This window comes from Passer domesticus, chromosome 10 (assembly GCF_036417665.1).
Source record: "Passer domesticus isolate bPasDom1 chromosome 10, bPasDom1.hap1, whole genome shotgun sequence".
Lineage (NCBI taxonomy): Eukaryota > Metazoa > Chordata > Aves > Passeriformes > Passeridae > Passer > Passer domesticus.
The window spans coordinates 8,628,610-8,650,831 of NC_087483.1; the positions used below are offsets into that span (position 1 = coordinate 8,628,610).

Here is a 22,222-nt window from a genome sequence, read left to right on the forward strand (position 1 = left end):
ATGGGGAGCCACTCGGAACTCTCTGCTTAGTCAAAAGCAGTTGCTTTGCTTTCTTCAGTAGCTGATTCAGGCCCAAAATAATTACCTCTTATTTATGAGCATGTTAAAATGCCTTTAATTGGGTTTAGTTGCAGTGTCTTTAGTCTTTTAACTTGAAAGTTTTTTCCTCAGTCATAACTCAGCAGTCAATCCTTTGGTGTGGTGTTACAGCTCTGCAGATTATGTGTGGAGGTAATTAAGTAATAACGATTGAGGTGCAAGGTATTTCCTTGGGATTAATGACTGTCTGGGAGGAGTTGATGGCCCAAGGTGTAGCCAAGGGCCATTAACACCAGCCAACTAATAATTGTAAGAAAATGCCATGTGCCAAGGTCATTACTGCTATTAGAAGTTAAGGGCAATGAGGAGGTAGGTGTGGGGGGAGATGAAGTAACATAGGAAGTATATGGATTTTGGAAAATGTAATATGGTCTTAATGGGTATCTGCATGATGTACTTGTTGATTAGCCAGTCTGCTCCTTCCCTCCATTCCTCACTCTTCTGTCCAAAGCTTAATGGCGAGGATCAGGGTGAGCAAGGATGATGCTTTTCTTGTCTGGTGCCCTTTTTCTTAATGGTGCCTCATATTTGGTCCACTTTAGAGGACACTTTATGCATATTACTAGTGCCATTTTTTTCCTCTAAGAGGAAGTTTTCAAAACCCAGCCTAGCAGCCACCAAAAGCATCGCGAATACCACAAGCTCAGTGGGATGAAATGCTGATTTGTCTGTAGGAATAGGAGAAGATTGGTGCTTTTGGAAAACCTGCAGGTTGGCCAAGTGCAAATGTTACAGTGTGTCAAAGCACTTGGGTTTTGTAGCAAAGGGACTGTGTTTCAAAGCTGAAGTGCAGCTGCAGTGTGGCCGTCAGCATTTTGAGGGTTTGTTGGACAGCTAGACCCAACTGTCCCCCAAAGGCTGTAGGACATAAAAATAAATCTTCAGATAACATATTGTGTATAGTAAGTTAGAGGCTTAAGAGGTTGGGTGCACCCAACTTGAATTCTTGCTGTTCCTTGACTTCAGTTATGAACTTAAAATTTGTGGCAGAGGAAGAGATTTTTTTTTTCTTTAGCTTACTATTCCCAGCATCAGAGGAGTAGGACTTTTGTTTACATGAGGCTGTTGTGCCTCGTTGAGTTTTCTCTGTGCTCTTCTCCTCCAGGGTTATCTCTGATGGGAGTACTTGCCTTTTTGCTTGGTCCCAATGTATCAATGATCTCCAGCAGCTGGCACCTGGATTTAAACTTTTTAGGGTTCAGAGCTGTAGGACTCAAATATCCCAAACTGGCAATGCTGGAGGCAGTTTGGAGGAGCCTTTTCCTGAGTGGTGGATCTCTCATGGTTGGAAGCATTCAACCATCTTTATCTTGACATGGTGTTTGTATGAGTGAGTAACTAAAACCAAAAACAATGGAAGTGGAGTGCTGTAGGAAAACTCATCAGAGGGATCCATCTCAGCTGGTGAAGGATGGAGCCAGATATGTTGGTATCCATATCAGATATGTTGGTATCCATGGTGTAAACAACTGGTTACTTCCCTGCCAAGCTCTGGTCTTTGCTGGAGCAATGTGCTTGCCACTGTTTAAAAATGAGGTTCCAGCTGATTTCTCTGTTATTATTCACTGTGAAACCTGCCCATTCTGTTTTCTCATTTGCCTGGAGTTCAGGAGGAATGATTCTTTTAGAGAGGACTTCAAGGACTCCTTTTCAAAGCGGGTTTATTGAAAAAAATTATGGGGTCCAAGCAGTCTTGGAATAGTTGAGCATCCTTCCTACCTTGGGAGAGGCTCCCAGCAGCTCAGGTGAGCAGCAATGCAAAAATCAGCTTTGGGAAACTTCCCATTGCTGGCATCTTTCCACATTCTCTGGTCATGTCCCAAAATAGGTGTGTCTGGCTGATGAAATGCGTGTATTTTTAGGTAGGTGGATTTTTTTTTTTTTAAAACTCTTTAGTTCAGATATTTAAGAAAAGTTTTGAACAGAGTGGGGGACAGATGCAATTGAAAAATCATGTTTTTCTTAACTTTGTAATTTTCTTGCATATCATTGTAATCTTAATAATGATGAATAATCTGTTAAAAGCAATTATAGCCTGAATAATAATCCTAACTAATAAACAGAATGTACTGTGTAATTTTAGTCGTTTTCAGCCATCTGGCTCCAGTCTTACTAATTGACTTAAAGCATAGCAACAATGTCAGCAATGTACAGTGTTCAGCTGAAGTTCCTGAGCAGGCATTCCTTACAGAAATCTCCTTTTTTTTTTTTTTTGAATAAAAAATAAATCAATACATCAAAATTATTGCTAGCTCTATTACAGCAGCACAGATCATGAATCCATCAGTACTGTCTTCCACTGAGCTCAAAAAACTTTATTTATAATGATTTGATTGTGTATGGTTTCATTATATTCTAGTGGAACAGCAAGTGAAAGACTTTGAATGTATCCAGGGATCTAAATTCATGCTGGCAGTTACTTCTGAAGCTGCCAGAATTTAAATGTTTTCAGTGTTGGCTGGACTAAAGGTGTCTCTTAAAACTCAAGCTCTCCCTTTTGTTGGTTGCTATTGCAGTTTGAGTTTTTTTGATTAATGCACATCATTGCTGAAACTTCCAAGGTTTTCTCTCAAGACTTTTAGACCCCTCAGTTTAATTGGCCAAAATGAAGCTGTGAGCTCATCTCTGGGTTTTTTTTTTCTGGTATAATACTTTGCCAACTTGCAGCTAATTATTTTTTTTCTTACTTACTGCAGAGGCTATTTTCTATTTTTTCTAGCCAAAACCACAGTGTAGTGACTTTGTGGCTAGTTTGGCTCATTCTGGGTGCTTGAGGTCTGTTATAATTACTGTGATGAAGTATTTATAACCATTCCAGCCCCCAGCTTCACCACTCAACACCCATCCCCGGGAATTAGGGTGCCTGCTCCTTTGCAGTGGGGCTTTTTGTGGGGCAGGGAGTTAGTGAGGGGAGAGTTGAGTGCTGGGGTGGGATCAGCCTGTGCTTGCCCTGATGGACTTTTTGGGTTTGGTTTTTTCAAAGCTTTGGTGGGCTCTGTGTTGCTCACAAGCCTGTCCTTCACATCACCCCTTTCATCTGAGCCATGGCTGCCCTGTCAAGTGTCTGTTCTTGGGGATGATTGCCTGGATTTGCATAATGAAGCAAATATCCTGGTTTGCCATTCCAGCCAATAGCATTTTCTGCATAGTTGGCTAAATTTGCTTATGCCATTTGGGCAAGTTCTTAGACTTACACACTCTTAGAACAATTTAAGTGGTTTCAAGAAGTGGAAAGATATGAATTGTAGTTTCAGCCCTCAATTTTGTGGAATAAGCTGTGGTTAAAGGAATTACATGGCATGCTGACTAATTGCTTATTTATTTTCACCTATATTACTGTGTATAATCATAGCTGCACTCAAATACTGTGCCCTGTCCCTTCACATGTATCATCAGATAATATTCACCTGTTATAGGGGTTGGATTTGTTGTAAGCTTTCAGTAAATAATGATGTGAAGAGTTAGTAAGGAAGAAATGCAATTTCTGTGAGGTCTGGTAAGGATGCATGGGTAAAGACTTGAAGTTCAGAGGGAGCTCTGCAGTCTGATCCCTGTTTTCAGATGTCTGTTTATGGATCTAGACGAATTGGTGACTAATCTCAAACTTCACAGCCTCTGAATGGGAGCAAAGAGCTCCTTTGGTTTAAGCAAAGCCTTTGGGTCAAAGCCATGTGTGGGATGTGTGCCAAAAACTGGGATGAAAGTTGTCTCATTTTGGGCTGAGGCAATAAGATGCTCCCTGGCAGTATTTTTAGATGGTTTGTGAGTGAACCTGTCCTCCCTGCTGTGCAAAGAAGGTTGGACTCCATTCAGGATCTATTCTGGGTTTTGTGGAGGTTTTTTTTGGTTGGGTTTTCTTGTTATTGGTTTTTTTTTGGTGGGTTTTTTGTTTGTTTGTGTTTTGGTTTTTTTTTTAGTATGGTCCGCTAAATTATTCCCTGTTTGAGGAACAGACATGATTGGTGTGTTTCTGATGAGTGCAAAGCCAGAGATCTGCAGGGAATACTCTATTAAAGTGAATAAATTTCTTTTTTTTAAACAAGAAGCTGTATTTGCAGCGTGGGGCGCTCGGTCTGTGCCTGACAGGGACATGTGAAAGCTCTTGCTTAGGTTGATTGCCTTCATGATATGCTCGATCTGAGTTAACTTGTTTTCTGTACCCTCTACCATTTCATTTTGTAGTAGCAAATAAAACTTGGATGTGGTAAATGTAATGTCTGCTGCTGCTTGATAATACAGGCCAGTGAATAAATGAACTTCCTCTGATATTCCATATCTTCTCCTAATAAACAGAAATGCTGCAGTGGGACTGTGTGTGAGTGACTTGGAATTACTTATTTCTACCTTCTCTCCTTAAAGTTGTTTTTCTCATGCACTTGCATGCTTTCAGTTTGCCAAGAAAATAACTTTTGTCATGACATTTAGGATTGGTGATTTAAAGCAGAATCAGGGTACTCCCTACATGATTGTTGAGTTGGGGTCTGTGATTCTGCAGTCTTTCAGAATTTGAGGACTTTGGGGATGAAGTCATATGGCTAATTGAATCTATTGAAACTAAAAATGAAGGAAGATATTTAGGAATTTTCTGTGTTGGAGAGCAAAGGGAGTAGGAACAACAGATTTTTAGATGGTTCTTGATGGTGTACTGCTTCTTACAGTTTTCAGTTGTTTTCCAAACATGTACTTTAAAAAAAATGTTGGTGTGGGAGGCAGTAGGGAGGCAGAGACTGTGAAGATTTTGGTGCATTAAAACCCAGCCATCCTGCAGATGGGTGCCTTCCCATGTGCTGCAGCATATGGAGGTCTGGGAGCAGGGCCTTTGCCTTCCGATGGGAAGCGGAGCAATGCCCAGCAGTGCAGATTCCCAGGCATGGAATGATACATTGGTACCACGTTCCCCATGCAATACTGCAGCTCTCCATGGCATGGGGGTCCCTGCTCACCCACCTTGGTGCCATGAGCCCCTCAGAGAACCCTTGGCACCTGCTGCCTTGGATCCTTCCCGGAGCAAAGAGCAGCAGCCTTCATCCTGGGTGATAACCAACAACAGGATTTGAGGAGGAGCCTTTTGGGATTAATGCTAAAAATATTCAGGTAACCATCTGAGTGCTTGAAGTAGGTTTGGTTTTTTTTGTTGTTTTTCCCAAGGCATGGTGAGGAAGGAGATGAAGACTCCTCATCTGTTTGCTGTCCTCATAGCACAGCCTGGCTGCTGAATAGCTGAGTGACAGGCAATCTGGCCTATCCATATGACCATATTGTTTTCCTCCCCTAATTAGCCTGGTCCTTACTGTGCTGATGAGGAAACAGATGCACTGAGCAGCAAATTACCTTCATCTTCCCTCCGCACAGAAAAGACACAGCACTTAATTGACTCATTTGATCTCCGGCAATTCAAAGCAAGTAAAGTGGAAATATTTAAAAGTGGCACTTCATTTTTGAATAGGGGGAAAGTATGTTGGGATGCCTGCACTTGTGTATAATGTAGTTTTACAGTGTCAAATGTGAGGGTGATGGTGAGGCTTCTGGTAGCACTTTGATGTCTTTAAAGAGAGGCACAAGCAAAAACAGTGAAAAAGTATCCTATTACTTCCTTTGACAACAGCAAAATATTTGCATACTTAACTGCACTGATATTTCTCTACAGATCCTTGGCTGTGAATGTGAATGTTCCTTTTCTGTGCAGCGTGCCATGCTGCACATATTGGCAGCTGAAATGCCTCATCCCTGCATCTCTGAGCTCTCATCTGTGCTCCTGCCTGGCCACTGGCCACAGTGCAGGGGTCCCCTGTTACCCCCGTTTCCTCTACTCAGTTTTTCCCTGCATTTACACAGATTTATATGTATTTTTCCATATTTTTTTTGTTTTGGTTTTGGGGGTTTTTTTGCTGTTTTTCCCTTTCTTTTTTTTCCTAATACAAATATATATGTGGGTACATTTTGAAGGTGCTGCTGAAGGGGTTGAAGAGAGTCCTTACTGGCTGTGTGTGGCTCTGTGCCCCAGAGCTGATGTGGGGCAGTACCTGGCCACTTCCTTGCAGCCCTTGGGGTCACCGGGAAGCTCTGAGCAAAGGTGCTTACTGCACATTCCAGAAATTCCCATGAGGACGATCAGGATGTGTCTGGCACAATGCAGTCTAGCATTAAAGATGGGGGAGAAACTTGGCTTCTGCTTTGTAGCCTGTGTGCATTTATGTCTTGGGTTCCCAGGGTGGAAGTCACCTGGTCGAGGTGAGCAGTCACTCCCTGAATTGACCAGCTCAGTGTGGCTGAACTTTTCTCATGGTGTCTTAATCCTTCAAGAGGTGGTTTCTCCTGCAACTCTGCAGAAGGGAAATTTTTACCATGGAGCCATTGTGGTGGCCATCCCCTTTGTTGGGGCACTGTACTTTAGCAGATCCTAAGGGAAGTTTAAGGTGTAGATATTTCTTCTCCTTTGCCTCTGACCTAATGTGGCCTTCAGCATGTATGATTGCATCACATGGATTTGCCCTTCTGCTGCACTTTAGAAAAAGCTGTCTCCAAGTCTGCTTCCATTTCAGTTTAACTCCTGAGTGTTTAATCAGTAGTGTAAGTACTGTGAGAAATGATACTCACTTCTGAAAATGTTAAAAAGATTTGTTAAAACCTTATCAAAAAACACAACAGAAGTCTGAATAGAGAAAATAATAGAGTGCTGGGAGTAAAGGATTTTTTTCTCACTATGTGCTCATTTACACAATGGATGTTTTGCTTTTTAACTTTTTTAGTTTCTCCTAAAGCTTTGTCAGCTGACTCCTTCTTTGCTGTCTGGCAGTGGAGATCACTTTTTTATATCTTGATTGGAGGTCAGGTGTTACTATAGTAATGAGCTGACCTTCCTAAATGCCCTGACTACCCAGGCTATCTGTGATAACAATGCAAGAGAGGGTAAAACATAACTATAAATCAATACAGTTTTTCTTAGCATTTACATAGTATTTGTCTTTTAATTGTAAGAGTCAACTATTGCATTACTTATCTATCACAGTACCTGGCTTGCTACCAGGGCATATGTGGGTTTTATTCATATCAGCTTGCATTTCTCACATGAAAGTTTTTGGGGTTTTTTTAGAAGTAAAATTAGAATTTAGAATACCATTTAGAAATACTAAACTTTCTCTTTAAATTACTAAAACTCTGTATTTATACTGGCAGGATAATCACTGAAATGTGTTCAGGTAGTACCAACTTGACTCAGTGGACTGCATCTCATCTGCTTTTTCCCCTTTTCCTAAGCTTTCCACCTTCTTCATTTGTTACAGGTGCCTGTTCAATAGATTGCTATTGCTGGTGGCTTTGAGATGGCTTTCAAAGATCTTTTGCTACTTGCTTTCCAGGTCTACCTAATGTTCTTCTCCAGTTTATAAAGTGTAAGTGTGAAAGAAGCTTTTGAATTAAGTGGGCCCAGTTCCTTCATTGGTCTAAAAGCAGTAGTGATTTTAAAATGCGACCAAAAGGATCAGCTTTTGTGTGCAGCAGTTGCCACTCAGGGACTCCCAGGCATTACTGACAGTGTAGCACTGAGGAGTTTTGGTGCTCTCCTGCCTGAGGTTTTGAGTGCTGACAGACAAGTGTTTATGCATGTGCTGCACCACTGTGTCGGTCAGAGTGGAAAATTAATTGTTCCACCGTGGAGAAGATCTGAATGCCAAGTGCCTTCCTCCTTCCCCCACCTCCCTGCTTTTCTTCTTTCAGTATTTAGCCAAGTATTTAATACAGATTTCCCCATGTCTTTGCGTACATCACTGAGGGATTGTAATTCCACAAACTAGGATAGGTCTCAAGTAATCACCTTTTGAACTCAGTGGTGAAACTAATTGAATGAAACTTTCTGGGAAAGACACAAAATAAGTTAGTTTGTGTCTGTTAGGTTGTCAGAGTGTGGCTACTGTAACAAAGTTTCCTTTCCCCATTTTCGCCCTTTTAATTCACCATGACTACAGTTTATGTATGTTTAAAGTGTAATTAACAGGAGAGCCAGAAAATGTGTTTTCTGTCTTGGTGCTGAAAGTGACTGATAGTTAGTTGTCAAGATGACAGGACTTCAGGAAAGGTGAGATAAATCCTGCATGTTTCATGGGGGGCATACCAAATGCATTCCAAAGTGATCCAGAGGTGGGGCTTAGGGAGTGGTGAGGCTTCAGTGAGAGTGTGGCAAGGTGGGGGAGACCTGGGTTAGAATTTTGTCTCATTTCTTGACCACTGGTGAGGGGTTTCCCCTCTCCAAATTGAAATCTCTCCTTTGTGCTTTCCCTCATGATATTTGCCAAACTGGGAAATGATAAAAATGAGGTTTCCTTGTGTTTGCAAAGGGTTTTGAGATTTATGGGTGAAACTGTACTCATTACAAATGTGGGCTAAGCTATAAGACTTGTGGTCCATACTTAAGTGAAATGCCTTTGATTCACTGGGAGCTGGACCCAGGAAAAAACACATACTGTTATGTGTGGCTCACATTTCTCAGTGTTTTATCTAATAGGAAAAAAAAAGTATAAAACTGCTGAAATTATTTTTTTATTTAACTGATTGGGAACTCCTGGTACGTGCAGATCCCGTCCTGGTATTCACTACTGCAGGGAAATCTTCAGTGAACAGAGCACGAGGTGTTTTCACCTGTGTTGGTGGGACTCCAAATGTGAGTTCAAATTGAGGAGAGTGAGTTACTGCTGATCCTCCTTACTGGCAAGGGAGATAACCGGCAGCTATTGTCAGTGCCTGTGGTAAATTGCAGTGTTTAGAGTTGGCAATTTTGCAGGACTGTGGCAAGGACAGGTTTCTGTCTGGAGCCAGCGAGACGGAAATCCTCTGCCGGGCGCTCAGCTGGAGCTGGCTGCAGCCAGGGCTGCCCTGCCGACATTCCTTCCTGTCCAGCTGAAGCGTTTTCACTCACAATTCAATTTCTCTCCTCTTTTAGCAGCAAAGTAAATGTAATTTTGGTGACTGCCTGAAAATTACAGCATGCACAAGAAAATAGAATGCACGATTCATCTCGCAGTGGCTGCAGCGTGTGTCTGAGCTGTGCAAGGTGCAGGTGTGCACCTGCAGGCTGTCAGCAGAAGAATACAGACCAAGTCTGCCAAGGAAGTGGCTATTTCATTAATTTGAAATAGCAGCCTCGCCCAGGATCTGGCTTGCTGATTGATTTCTGTGCTTGCAGGGGTCCCAGGTCCCTCGCAGCGGGTGCTGTGTGTGTTTTCTTGTTTGCCTCCCAGCATTTTGGTCCCCTGCACCTTCTCTCAATAGCACTTTTCTTTGCAATGAAAGCTTTGCATAGTAAGGACCTCACAACAAGCATGAGTGTTACTTCCTTTTCTTTCTTCCTATTTTCCCCTCTCCCCATTCTGCTCTCTGTATCCACAGTTTTTGCTCTGTGCTGCTGGGCCAGGAGCTCCTTTGTTGTGTCAATAGGACTGGCCGAGCCCAGGGGCTGTAGCCCTCTTTTACCCATGACAGCTCACTAGGAATATGTGTGTGTTTGCCTGTATCCCTTTCTTTTTTCCTCCTGTTTTCCTGTCAGAGTAATTAGTGTGGCTTTGTGGCTGGAATCAGTGAAGAGAGGAGCAGTGAAATCTGTCCGCACTGAAGTGCAGCAGAGGCTTTCATTAACCTTATAATGGAGGAAAAAAAATCAAAATTAAATAAGTCATGCACAGTAAGGAATGTCACAATTTGCTGCCCCTTTCAAGGTTTGTGCAGGGCAGGAGGCTGCAGGGAGGCTGAGCCCCATGTCTTGTCATGCATTTCTAATCCTCAGCAATTTGGGGCTGCAAGGGAGGGGCTGCACCTTGTGCTCCCATTTCCCCCTCTCCCACCACAGATCTCTGTTTCCTCTCCCAAAAATGAATTTGCAAAAGTTTCAGTTCAAAGTGATGCACAGGAAACTGTTTTCAAAGACTGTATGGAAAGCTTGGTGTTCTGTTAAAATAAATGCATGTTTGGGGAAAAAACTAAAGTTAGCATGATGAGAATGGACTTCTGGACAATTTTGGCTCACCCTCTTCCTCAGTGTCTGAGAGCTCATTCCCGTGTGAATGCCAGCTTTTCCCTTGTTGGTACCCCTGGATTTGAATACCAGTGTAATATCCAGCTGACTCTATGCTTAGGTAACTTTCTTGTAAAATACTCCATTTTCATTAGCTTTCTTATTAGACTACTTTTTTCCATGTGGAGTTTCGTGTAATATTAATTGGACATTAGCTGAACAAATCTAAGTCAGCAGTTTTCAGCCTATGGAGTATTTTTCTTTTTTAAAATTTTTTTGAGAGATGAAATGCTTTTTGATGAAAGGCGGTGGGTTGGATGCTAAAGGTGGTGAGCATTCAGCTCCTGTATTTTTGTGGCTTTGAATAAATTACTGTCAAAGATCTGAATTTAAATTCTGATTTCCCTGTTCATTCACATAGGCCAGTTATACCTGTTATATCTAGAGCTGGTCAAACTCTTTCACATGAATAATTTTCCAGAAAGAATATGTTTGGTTTAAATCAAAGTTCTCTAGAAGAAAACTGCTTTTTTGTTTTTACTTTTTTCTCCTAACAGCTGAGTTTTCACAGTGCCTCAGTTTAAAGAAACTGTTAATTCCCTCTTCCCTGCCCCCTTCTCATCCTGTTTCTTTGTATCTTTCTTTGTACATGAAAATGAAATGAAACATTTGAAGATCCTGAAATTGTCATCCAGAGTTTACCAGGGGAATACAGTTACATCACTGCCCATGAGGAGGGAGGATAGTCAGTGTCGCCTGTGGTCCAGATTATACATCTCACATGTTCTTTGGAGCTTCAAACAACTGCATTTCTGACTCAGAATGACTTGGGTTGAGGTGTGTGTTTAATAAGATAATTTAAATGTAATGAGACTAGAATGCACTTGTAGTAAACAGGAGTTGGAGTACTTGAGTGCTTACATTTTGCTTTAAAATCTTCTTGTTTGTTTATTATCCAGGGGCATGTCTCTGGCGTTGTGTATGATTTTCAGTACTTCCCTTATAAGTGAGAACTTTTATAAAAGACCAGGAGTTATTACAGCCCTAACTCCGTGTGTAGTTAGAGAAAAAAGTAAATAAAAAGTCTAACAACCATCATCAGTCTGTAGGAGCTGGAATGAGAAGAGCTAACGATCGCCATCCAAGTGATAAATGAGGGAACCATCTGAGAGGGCTTTGGCAACAAGAGAAGACAGATGAAGGCAAAATGGCTTCTCTCTGCCTGCCTTTTGTTCTTTGAGGACTATTATGATTAAAGCTTATTTAGCAATCTAGCTCCTAACCTGGGCTTAAATGACGTTGTGAGTTAACTGGCACACAGTAATAAATTAGAGCAATTAGTGACTGCATGTTGCTTTTTCTGATGGAAGTGGTGTGCCCACCTGGAAAGGGAGAACCTGATTTTGTGGCTGAGAATGTACCTGTGGGAAACATGTGTTGGGGTGTCTTCACTGAGGGCCTCTCCTACCCTCTCCAGTGGGTGGACTGCATCATTGTCCATGGGGTTGGGATGCAGGATGTTGGAGAGTGGCCTGTCTGGAGCACTTGTGCTAAAAGGTGGTGAAGGGATCAAAATGAGATTTAGGGAATTCATTTTGGAAACAATTTTGATCAGATCTGAGTGCATTTGATTTGCTGTGCTTAGACTATTTTGGATGGTTCAACTATTGACAGTCCTTCTGGAGAGAAGCATTGTTCTTTTAATTCCAGCCCAGTTCAGCAAGCTGGGCAGGACCACACTCTCCAGAGGCACCTTAGGAAACTTCCATGGTACATAAGATGGTGCTTAAAATTCATCATCAGTGCTTAAAAGTGGAAAGATGAGCTTAAGTGTGTGTAAAAAGCTTTATGGGATTGGGCTGCAAGCGGGAAAGGGACGTGCTTTTTTCTCTGTGCTTCTGGAAAGGTCACTGACTTGGTGGGATCCTATCCTCACAGAATCCACGGCTGTTTCCTTTGTCAGATTTACCTGGAGCAGCGTTTGGGGAAGCAGGAGGTCAGGTAAGATGTGGTGGCAGGCTGCCTGCTCCTGTCAGGACCGAAGAGGGGCTGCAGCCATCCTGGGGGAGAGCTGGGCGCTGTCTCACCCTCTTTGTCACCGGCTGGAAATGGCCTCTTACTGCCTCCAGTGTGAAGTGTCATTGGTGCCTGGCCTTTATGGGGCTCATTTCCCAGCTGCTCCACCCCTCAGGACATAAAGCCAAGTGCCTGTGGTCTGACTATCATCCTCTGGTTTGTAAACTGTGCTGACACTTTTCCCTTGCTCCCAGAGCCTGTAAAACTTTAATCCTGGAGAAGACACAGGAGTGTGAAGTTTTAAAACCGGTGAGAGTGAAACTCATTCAGTTGCTCCCATATTTGCAGAAGGGTGTGCAGGGGAGCCCTGTGTGATTTGTGCATCTGTAGGAGCAAGGACTTGAGGCAGATTTTGTCTGGCTGTTTTTACCCAGACATTGCAATTTCTAAGCTTATTTACTGTGCTGCCATGCTGAGCCATAAAACTCGGAACTGTACAGGAAAAACCCTTGTGCTTTTCTTCTTGTATCATTGGGGCTGGAAATAGCAAAGCAAATTTGTCATATGGGAGCAGCCAGGTTTTGTTCCCACTTTTTACCATGAGAGGAGAGCACGTGCTGAACAGTTACACACCTTTTTTGTGTTCCTGCACAGCAGGTGCAGCAGGAAGGGAGGTTTGGGCCATGATGATGTTCAAAGAAGGATGTGAAGAAAAAGTAGAAGTGATTGCACTCTAAGGATAGATCTTACTGGAGAGTACCTCCTGCTTTCCAAGAAGATAAAAGGCTTATATAAATAAGGTAGGCAGTGAAGTTTAACTAAGAAATGGAATGCCAAATTAAAAATGCGAGTGCCAACTCACTCAATACAGTGTCAGCCCTTCTGATAATGTGCTGGTCTCTTGAACTTAGAATTGATTAATCAGTCAACTATTCCTTCCTTAAACAAGCAGTTATATACTGGCAGGAGGACGTATAGTGGGGTTTGATCCTGTACATCAGATAATTAACTGTATATTCATATAGTGATATCTCGGCTACAGTTCTGTAAAACCACTGATAATAAGATCATAATTGTTAATTATTTGACATCAATTTATTCTGTTAAATTCTATAGCTGCTGCTTTAATTGAGTGACTCATTTCCTTAGGTAGGCCTTAGTGCTGTGCTACTCTCTTGTCACAGTTCCCAATTTAGAAGTAGCTCAGTCTCACAAGATTGGCAGTGATTTGCTGTTGTGCTCAAAGTAGGTATTTTGATGTCTTCCATAGAAAACAGAAGAGAAAAAAAAGTGGTGTAAAAGGACTTTTTAGAGTTACTAGTTAATATTATATAGTTTGGTCTCTGGTGCAGTTACCAAAAGTGCTCAAGCTGCTGGGTGGGGAACATTTTGATACTGACCATAGCCTTGGATGATCTTTCTCTGGTTTCCTTAGATTTTGTTTGGTATGTGCAGCAAACTTCTTTCAAAGCTGTTCATCAGCTGCTCATCACTTGTATGACCTGCGAGTATGAGGGATGTGCCATGCACCCAGCTGGCTTTGGATGCCTCTGCGTCCACAAAGATTCAAAGAAGTGGAGAATTGGGTTTCTTCTGTTGTTGGGCATAGTAAATTGGAAAAAGGACTTGTTTTTTACCTCCTTTCAGGTTTCACAGGTACTTGGTGAAGCCTTGTGGTAGCCTTGGTGGTTTTCAAGTCTGGTTTATAAGAAGCAGTGGAGACACAGTGAGTGTCTGTGCTGTTTACTAAGTTCAGAGATAAAAGTGCTTGGCAGATGGGATCTCTGAACTGTTCACAAATTCATGTTGTGCATCAAGGACTCAGCCTGCTTAGTCTGGTGTCACATCCCTGAATTAGGTGCAGGATTTTAGGGGGATTCATGCTTAACAAAAATACCTCATTTTGTTACCAGAATGAACTTGTGCAAATAGGCAGTTGATTGTCCCACCAGCTGAGATGGTGCATTGTCTTGGTTTGACACTGGCCAAACACCAGGCACCCACAAAAGCAGTTTGCTCACCCTGTCCTGCTACAGCTGGGCAGGAGAGGGAAAAAGAAATTAATGAAGGGCTCTTGGGTTGAGATAAGAACTGTGAGAAAACACTCTTAAGGGCAAAATAGGTTCAAATTCAAGGTAAACTAATTATTAATAGAGTCAGAGGAGGATAATGAGAAATAAAATAAGCCTTTAAAACACCTTTCCCTCCAGCCCCTCCCTCTTTTCCACCAACAGCACAGGGACACAGGGTGTGGGGATGTTGGTCAGTTCATCACTCGAGATCATCTGTTCATTCAGGGAGAGGAGTCGTTCCTCTGCTGGAAAGGTCCTTCCCACAGGACACAGTTCTCTGTGAACTTCTCCAGCATGGATCCACTCTGAGCAGCAGTCCTGCCCAAACTGCAGTGAGTCCCTCCTGCAGGCAAACAGTCTTCCCAAAACTGCTGTGGCATGGGTCACTTGTCCACAGGCTGCAGTGCTCCAAGGACAGGCTGCTCTAGTTTGCAAGCAAGGGCCCTCTCTCTCTCTGTGTCTCTGGAAGGATGGGCCCTCTCTCTCCGTTCAGGTCTCCATTGCATCACAGCTTTCTCTGGCATTCACCTTCTCCCTCAGGCTGTGAATGGGTCTCTGCATCCCCTGTGGATGTCATGCATTACAGGGGCACAGCTGCTTCACCACAGTCCTCACCACAGCCTGCAGAGGAATCTCTGCTCTGACGCTTGGAGCACCTCCTCCCCTTCTTTTTCCACTGTCCATGGTGCCACCATGTTGTTTCCCCCATATGTCCTCACTTCCTCCTCTTCTCTGACTAGAACTGCTGCTCATGGGTACCGTTGCCAACAAGTTCTACTAATTCAGAGATTCTTGCAAGGTTCAACAGCACTGAGAAGTTGATCTTGTCTAGGTTCCATGTCAGGAGTGCTCACCATGTTTCCCCCACCATCGCGTGGGCACTGGTGGCCGCGGCGGCTCTGGTGCTGTTTAATACTTCTCCTCATGTGGGGTGCCAGGAAGGAGAAGCCCCTGCTCCTGGAAAAAAAATTGCCTGTGTCTGTTTTGATTTTCTTCTTAAATATGTCATCACAGAGGCATTACCAGCCTCTCTCATTGGTCCAGCAGCGTGCCCATCTTCAGAGCCATCAGAGATTCTCTGTCACACAAGGTGGAAACTTCCAGAAGCTTCTCACAGAAGCCGCTTTTGTGGCCCTCCACCACTACCAAAAGCCAGGCTGTGCCAAATCAACACATGCATTTACTAACAAATTTGGAGATAGACAGTAAACTCCCTTCCTTCCCAGTTTTCTTCTGCAAAAGCCTGAAGTCTTATCTGGACCTAATCTTTTGCATTAATGTTATGTAATGAGTTGACTCCTCTGTTTTGTTTGAATTTCTTACCACCCTCTTTTGGAAACCACTGCAGACTCTGAAGGTATTCTGTAGAAAAGGCACCAACCCTGCTGTCAGCATTTGTGACATTGCTGTGCCCTAGAACACAGTTAAGTTCTTCTCTCTTCAACCAAGAGGACAAATTCCCTGCCTGAAATTGGTGTCATAAAACCAGATTCATGTCTGAGAAGGGTTGCAAGGAGCCACCAAGAAAGGGATAGTCCATTTGATCAACAATGCAGGTAAAGCTTTGGGGGAAAGCTCTGAGGCTGAAGACCATGAGAGCTTGGTGACCTCCTCGAGGATAAGGAGGGTAAGTGGCTGGGTGAAGAAGGGAGTGAGGGCATGTGGGCACAGCTGAACACTGGGTAGGGAACTGAGAGGACTTTGCACAAGGGAAGGCTTTGATACTTGTGTAGGTCTGGACAGCAAGAGAATAAGGGGCTGCTAGAAGGAAGAAGCTGTAAGCCTCTGGGTTTTGAACCTATATTGTTCACGTTCATTAATTCAAAATTACTAAAAATCTGTGTGTAATCATGGTCAGAGATGACATTACATGGACATAACCTTTCTGGTCCAATAGGTTGTGTATGTATTGGTAAGTTGCAATCCCCTGTGGTGTCCTCCTTGGCTCTCCAGCCAGAGGAGGGCTGCTCCCACTTCCCTCACTTGGTAAGCAGTGCTGAGTGTGGTTCTCTGCAGCCTTTTTGGGATCAAGGCCTTCAGTGTGAGCAATTATCTCCTGAAGGGGGATGTTGTGAGACTCTTAAATTAGAGGCATCTTATTAGCCACACTTCACGTACCAAGCGTTTGCTATAAAAAGATGCACCTTGCTGCTAAGACTGAGTGATTAATTTGCAAGCCAGCAAGTTGTTAGATTGTGCTAACAATTACCATATTTGATAGATTAAAGCCCGCATGAGGGTATTGGTTACCTTGGGAGTTTATTTACAGTTCCTGATCTGTGGCAGGCAAGGAATTCATGGTGTGACAATGACTATATCATATCTCAGTGATCCCATCACATTAAATAATCGTGTCCAAGCTGAAAGGTCTGAAAAATGTGCCCATCTGTTTGTTATGCATGAACTCAGCCCTTTCCACTTTGAAACTTGGCTTCTTCCTACAAGAAGCCATCAGCTGGATGTATGGTCTGTGGAGAACTTCCCTCCTGTGAAAATAAAATTAAGAATCCAGGAAACTTGTGTTTTGCCCTGAAATGAAAATGTTACCTTTTAGACTAGAACTGTATGTACATATGTGTGTATATATATATATGTGTGTGTGTGTATACTGTGACCATCAGTCTACTTTTATGTGTGTCTAAGCTTTATGTAACTTATTGTTTGCACAAGAAGCTAAAGTTTCTCTTGCTGAAGTCACTTCAGTTTGGCACCAAAAGTGTTTAATTGTTTAGGCAGTGAAGGAACTCGATTGACTTTATGGTCCAGTGGTCTCAAAGTTTCACCTTTTTCAAGGCACAGGTGGAAAAAATTGGTGGTGATGGTGGCAAAGACAAGGAGAAAAAGAGCTGCCTCAGCTCTTTTTCTGATCAGAAATGATGTCCTATAAAGTGACAATGAAATTCTCATGGTATTCTCTTTTTGCAAACTGATATCCATCCAGCCAAGAGTTATTGCTCTCTCCAGGACTCGGTGTGAGCATGGAAACTGATGTTAACAGCCCTCCTCTGCAGCAGTGGCACCTGGGAAAACAAAAATAGATGTGCCCCAAAACACCCATCCCTTCAGGAGATTTTTGACCTGCATCCTTGCTTATGTAAAGTTTTCGTACCTTTTGTCTCTCTCTTTTCCAAGTGCTTTTATTCATTCTGACTTGTGATCAGGCCCTGTTTTAATAACTGCTGAGCTGCTGTTGTCCCCGCAGAGCAGAGGGGAGGACTTTGCACGTCAGAAACCTCCGGCGGTGGGCAGCACACGAAAGGTCATCCTCCAGCGGTGAGATTCACGGGCCATGGGCAGCCAGGCTGCTTCCCTCTCCTCATTGCCTGCATATCCCTGTGCCCGTGTCATTGCTGGCCACTCTCCCTCTCTCCTCCCCTTGTATTTCCACTGTTTTTTTTGGAATGTCGAAATGAACGATGGCAACCGCCCCCTGTAGGAAAGCTGTGGGGAAAAGCAGCATTGGGAGCTCTGGCAGCCCAGGCGGTGCATGGGGAACAACACCACCCTTGTTCTGCTCACCCTTTGGGCATCTGCAGCTCCTCCAGCCCCGGAAGGCCAGCTCTGTCCCAGGGACACGGGACAGGCATGAGGACGTGGCACACTGTGCCAGCTGGGGGCTTGCAAAGGCTGGCATGGCCCTTGGCATCCTGGTGATGTGGCACTTGGAACAGCACCACATCATCTGCACAGGTTTAGTAGCCGTGGGCATTGCCCTGATTTTTTAAGACTTTCTAAGCCTTCTGATGTTTGCATTCTTGTCACAAACTTTCTTACACACTTCATGTAAATAACTGATTGTTTTGCATTTTTTTATGGAGGAGGAGAAATTTGATGGACTGTTGGTTTGTCCAGTGTCATTGGAGAGGTGCCACTTCCATCCTCCAATCCACTGTCACTTTTGGAAATCTATAAATGTTAAAGTCAGAAAATAAACTTCCCTTTTTACCTTGGAAAGAGCAGCCAAGTCCGTGTCGTGTTGTTTCGTGTCCAATAGTGACAGTGGGGCTCAGATGAGTCACTTTGGGTTTTTTTTCTTAATTATTTGCTGTCCTGCATCCCAGTTAAGTTTAACAATGTGATTCATAGCCATTTAGTCTCTGTCCTCGTCATGTTTATTCTGCAATCATCACTAAGAGATCTCTTTTACTGTCTCCCTTGGCTTTTGGTAAATTTTCTGCCTTCTGCCCCTGGTGAAGCCAGTAGCAGATGATAAAAATGCTTTGAAATTATGTTAAAAGAACCACAGATGGTATAAATAGATTTTACTTTGATGTATCTGATCTGATTTGTATTACCTGAGGATCAGGCCTTGACTGTTTAATTCTGCTACTTTCATTAAAAAATAGTACTCAGCAATGAATTCCTTTTCACTGTCAGAGCCCTCTCCAGCTCAAGGTCTGAGGTAAGTGGTTGGCACGATGCCACAAACGTGGCTCAGGTGACAGTGGTTTGGGGCTGACCATGAGAATGGTACAAACACGTTAGCAAAAAGAACGGAGTGCTTGGTAGCATCTAAAGCAAAACTGAACAAGTTCTCAGTGAAACCCAGCATTTCACTTGGAAAGGTTGATTTCTTAGGGAATGTTCATAGTCAAAGTATTTTGAACAGAATGGCTTGTGGTCCTTCTCTTGTCTGTTTAGACATGGGTTTTCTCCAAGCAGTAAGACCTGCCATGAGTGATTTGTGCAGAAACCAAGAGGGGGATTGCCTAGAACAGGAAAGGAAATGGAAAATTGTGTGGGCATTTTTGTGGTGACAAGATACAGAGTGCAGGTAAAAGAAGACAAGACTTATTGCTAAGGTTTAACACTAGCTAATTATTAGCAGTTAACAAACAGGGCAATGTTATTGATAGTAAATTGGTGGCAGCTAACAAAAATCTGAGCACAAGCTCCAATTTTTCCTCCTTGCATCAGAACCCTCTGGTGGTGATACAGGCTTTGCACTTGTGTGTTGTGGCCATCCAGAGTAGTTAAGGAAAAAAAGGTGGAGATACAATCAGAGTTCAGACAGGAGAGATGCCTGCAGAGGGAAGTGTCATATAGATTTTGGTATTAAAAAAAATTAAGGTAATCAGTCTAGACACGGAAGTGAAAGAGAGGCTATAACCTCAATGGCCATATGCTACAAAAAAACAAGCAGGAGGAGGATCAGTGTAGTGCAATAAATACTGCAAACCCTCTCCACTGGGCTTAGCAGGACTTCAAATAAACAGGAAGATAGTAGTGCAGCAAGTATGACAGAAGAGAAAAACACTCCAGTGCTGCTGAAGAGATCAGCTAGTGTCTGCTTTAAAAGCTGTGATGAGCAGTGCCTCACTTGCTGAAACTCTCATCTGGGATCCTTGGTTTGTGCCAGGATGCAGCACAGAGTGTGTATGAGCTGTAAAATCCCTCAGGAATTTTACAGGGCTGCTCATATTTCCCACAAAAGGGAAACATTGAAAGAAAAAAAAAACTATGGCTTGATGTCTGGGGGTTTACTGTTGCAAGCACGCGTGCCTCAGTTTCCCTATCTGTAAAATTATTACAAGGGCTTCTTCATGAAATGTGTTTGGAGGTACTTTCTCTAAAAAGCTGCAGTAAGGCTTGGGGAGATACCTGTCTGTGCCCAGGAAACACTTGGAAGCTTGGAAGTTAAGCAAATATCCTCTTGAGAATGAAGCCAAATTTACATGCCTGCAGGAAAGTGATTGTGCCTTTCCTGAAAAGATTTCCTGATTTCTTGAAAAGGCATTATTAATTCTCTGCAAGGGATGTGACAATGCTTGCAGCATTAATGGAATTCTCTGTTTGAGGAGGAGATGCAGGACTGTTAATCATGGGCCCTTTTTTTCCGTGTTTGCTTTGGTCCTTGACTGTTCCATCGATATTTAGCATTTGTCTTAAGTTCATTTTAGTTCAGTCTCATTACATGTACTTGTTACTTGTGATGCTTCTGATTAGAAAAGCACTCCCAAAATCCTGGGGATTTTTCTGGCTTTGTACCATTCTTTGAATTTTGTGTTCTACAAGTTTTTCATGCATCACAGACTGGTGTGTTTTTTTTGGCTGTAAGTCAGAATAATGTTCCTGGGGATGATGAGAGTTCACTTTTTCACCCATTTGCTTGTCTCTAAAATGCAGCAAGATGCTTTTTTGTTGAGTGCTTGCTTCCATCCTCCCACTCTCTCCTGCCTTAAAAAGGGGCAATTACCCAAAATTCACACTTACCTTGTCACCTATAGACAAGGCATGGTTTGAGCTGCTCCATACTGTCTGACAGGCTGGTGTGCACCAAAGCTGGGATGGGGAATTGCCTGGGCTGGGAAGGAGCCCATGGATGGACCAGACTCCAGTGTCACAGCTGTGGCTGTCTACCTATAAAATAGGGGCTTGTAGGTTTTGGGATGCTCTGCAAAAGCTGGGCTAGAAATCCCTGTGAGGGCTCCTAGAGCTGCTGGCAGTGGAGCTTCTCACTGCCCGCTGTCCTGACTGCCAGAGTGCTGCTTTGGGATGGAGGAAGGTAGGGTATTAAACAGCAAATAGTACACCCAGCGTGCCCAGAGGGCTCAGAAGTCATGGTCTGTGGTTCCATGTTTGGGGAAGCCTTTCTCCTGAAGGCACTTTGGGTTTCACTTGGCTTTGGTTCAGCTCTTCTGAACTAGAGGTCGGTGCACACCCTGAAGCACAAGAATTTGTATTTCTTGCAAAGCTTTTAATCATCGCAGTGGTAACCCTAGTTGGTCTCCTTTTAATTTGTGAATTATTCACATGTGGTAGAAAAGGCAAAATGTGTTGAATTAGTTTTGCATGATTAATGGTTTTGTCCAGAATTATTGCTGGTGAAGATGCGGTATTTTATATTTTGGCTGACATAAAAGCAAGGGAGAGCCAATTTTTTTTTTTTTATTTGAGAGTTCAGAATGTCTGTCTCTTTATTGGCTTTATTTTTAGGGATATAGATGAAGCAGATTGTAAATTGTGAGTAATTTAATTTTAATTAGTCCTACTAAAAGCTTTATTGCTCTTTCCTGTTCTCTTTCCATGAAAGTGATAGCAAGGCAAACGTTTGTGATCCTGAGTGCTGTAAGAAGGTGCTGTTTTTCAGACCTCCTGGCACAGCTTGTCAGCATCTCTAAAATTCTTTGTAATCCCAAAAGCCTGCACTTCTGAAGTGCTCAGCTGTGCCCAGAAAAGCTGTGACAAATGGTATCTGTGCCAGGGAGTGGGCTGAGGTTATTAAAGAATTTGCTGTTATGGTTATTTTAGCGAGTGAGTTGCTTGTTTGTAGGGGTTCCCCCCACCTCCCCTCAAAAAGCTTGTTAGATATAGATTAGCAGTATCTGTTATCTGTAAGGCTTTGAAGTGGTTCTTACCCAAAAATGAAGGAACTAAAGAGAAACAGCCAAACAATCAAAAACCTGAAAAGAAAAACAAAACCCAAAAATTCTCATACCCAGTGAAAGAGTAACTGCTGCCTGTGCTGTGGCACCCTGAGGCAGATTTTTGTTGCTCTCCCAGCTGGTCCAAGCTGTGCTGATGGAGGGTGGGGGAGATTGGAAACCCTTTGGGCAGTACTGGGGAGTGCAGCCACTTGCTCCTCTCCTTCATCTACTTTATCGAGCTTAAAATTTTGAAAATCATCCTTCACAGGACATCCTGCCTAAACCTCCCATTGCTGTTCTTTTATGCTGTTTTTATTAATTTGCATTACACTAGAAAAACAGGATGCAAATTCATTCAGAAAGGAAATGGCTTTTAAAGTTGCAAGGCACGCTGGTCAGTGGGCTGGTTCAGCTGGCTTGTTGAAACCTTCTTTGGTCAAGTCCTTCCAAGCAGTTGCTCCTTTTCCTGGATCTTGCTGTGTTTGTGCTGTATTTCTGTATTGCCTCCATTGCTGCTGGAGCACAGGGCAAGGACCAGGATGTGCCTGGGTGTGGTTGCTGAAGGGCATCAGTGGTGCCTTTCTTTCCCAGGGGGCAGGGACACACATGCAGTTCTCTCTGAGCCTGCTGTGGCCCTCAGCCCTCCCTGACCAAGATTTCCAGCT

At 43.1% G+C, this 22,222-nt stretch overlaps 1 protein-coding gene across 2 annotated transcripts in view; it reads left to right on the forward strand.

The window, feature by feature from the left end:
• The window catches only part of ERBB4 (erb-b2 receptor tyrosine kinase 4), a 578,878-nt gene that overhangs the window by 22,834 nt on the left and 533,822 nt on the right, over positions 1–22,222 (forward strand). The gene's annotated exons all lie outside the window — the stretch shown is intronic.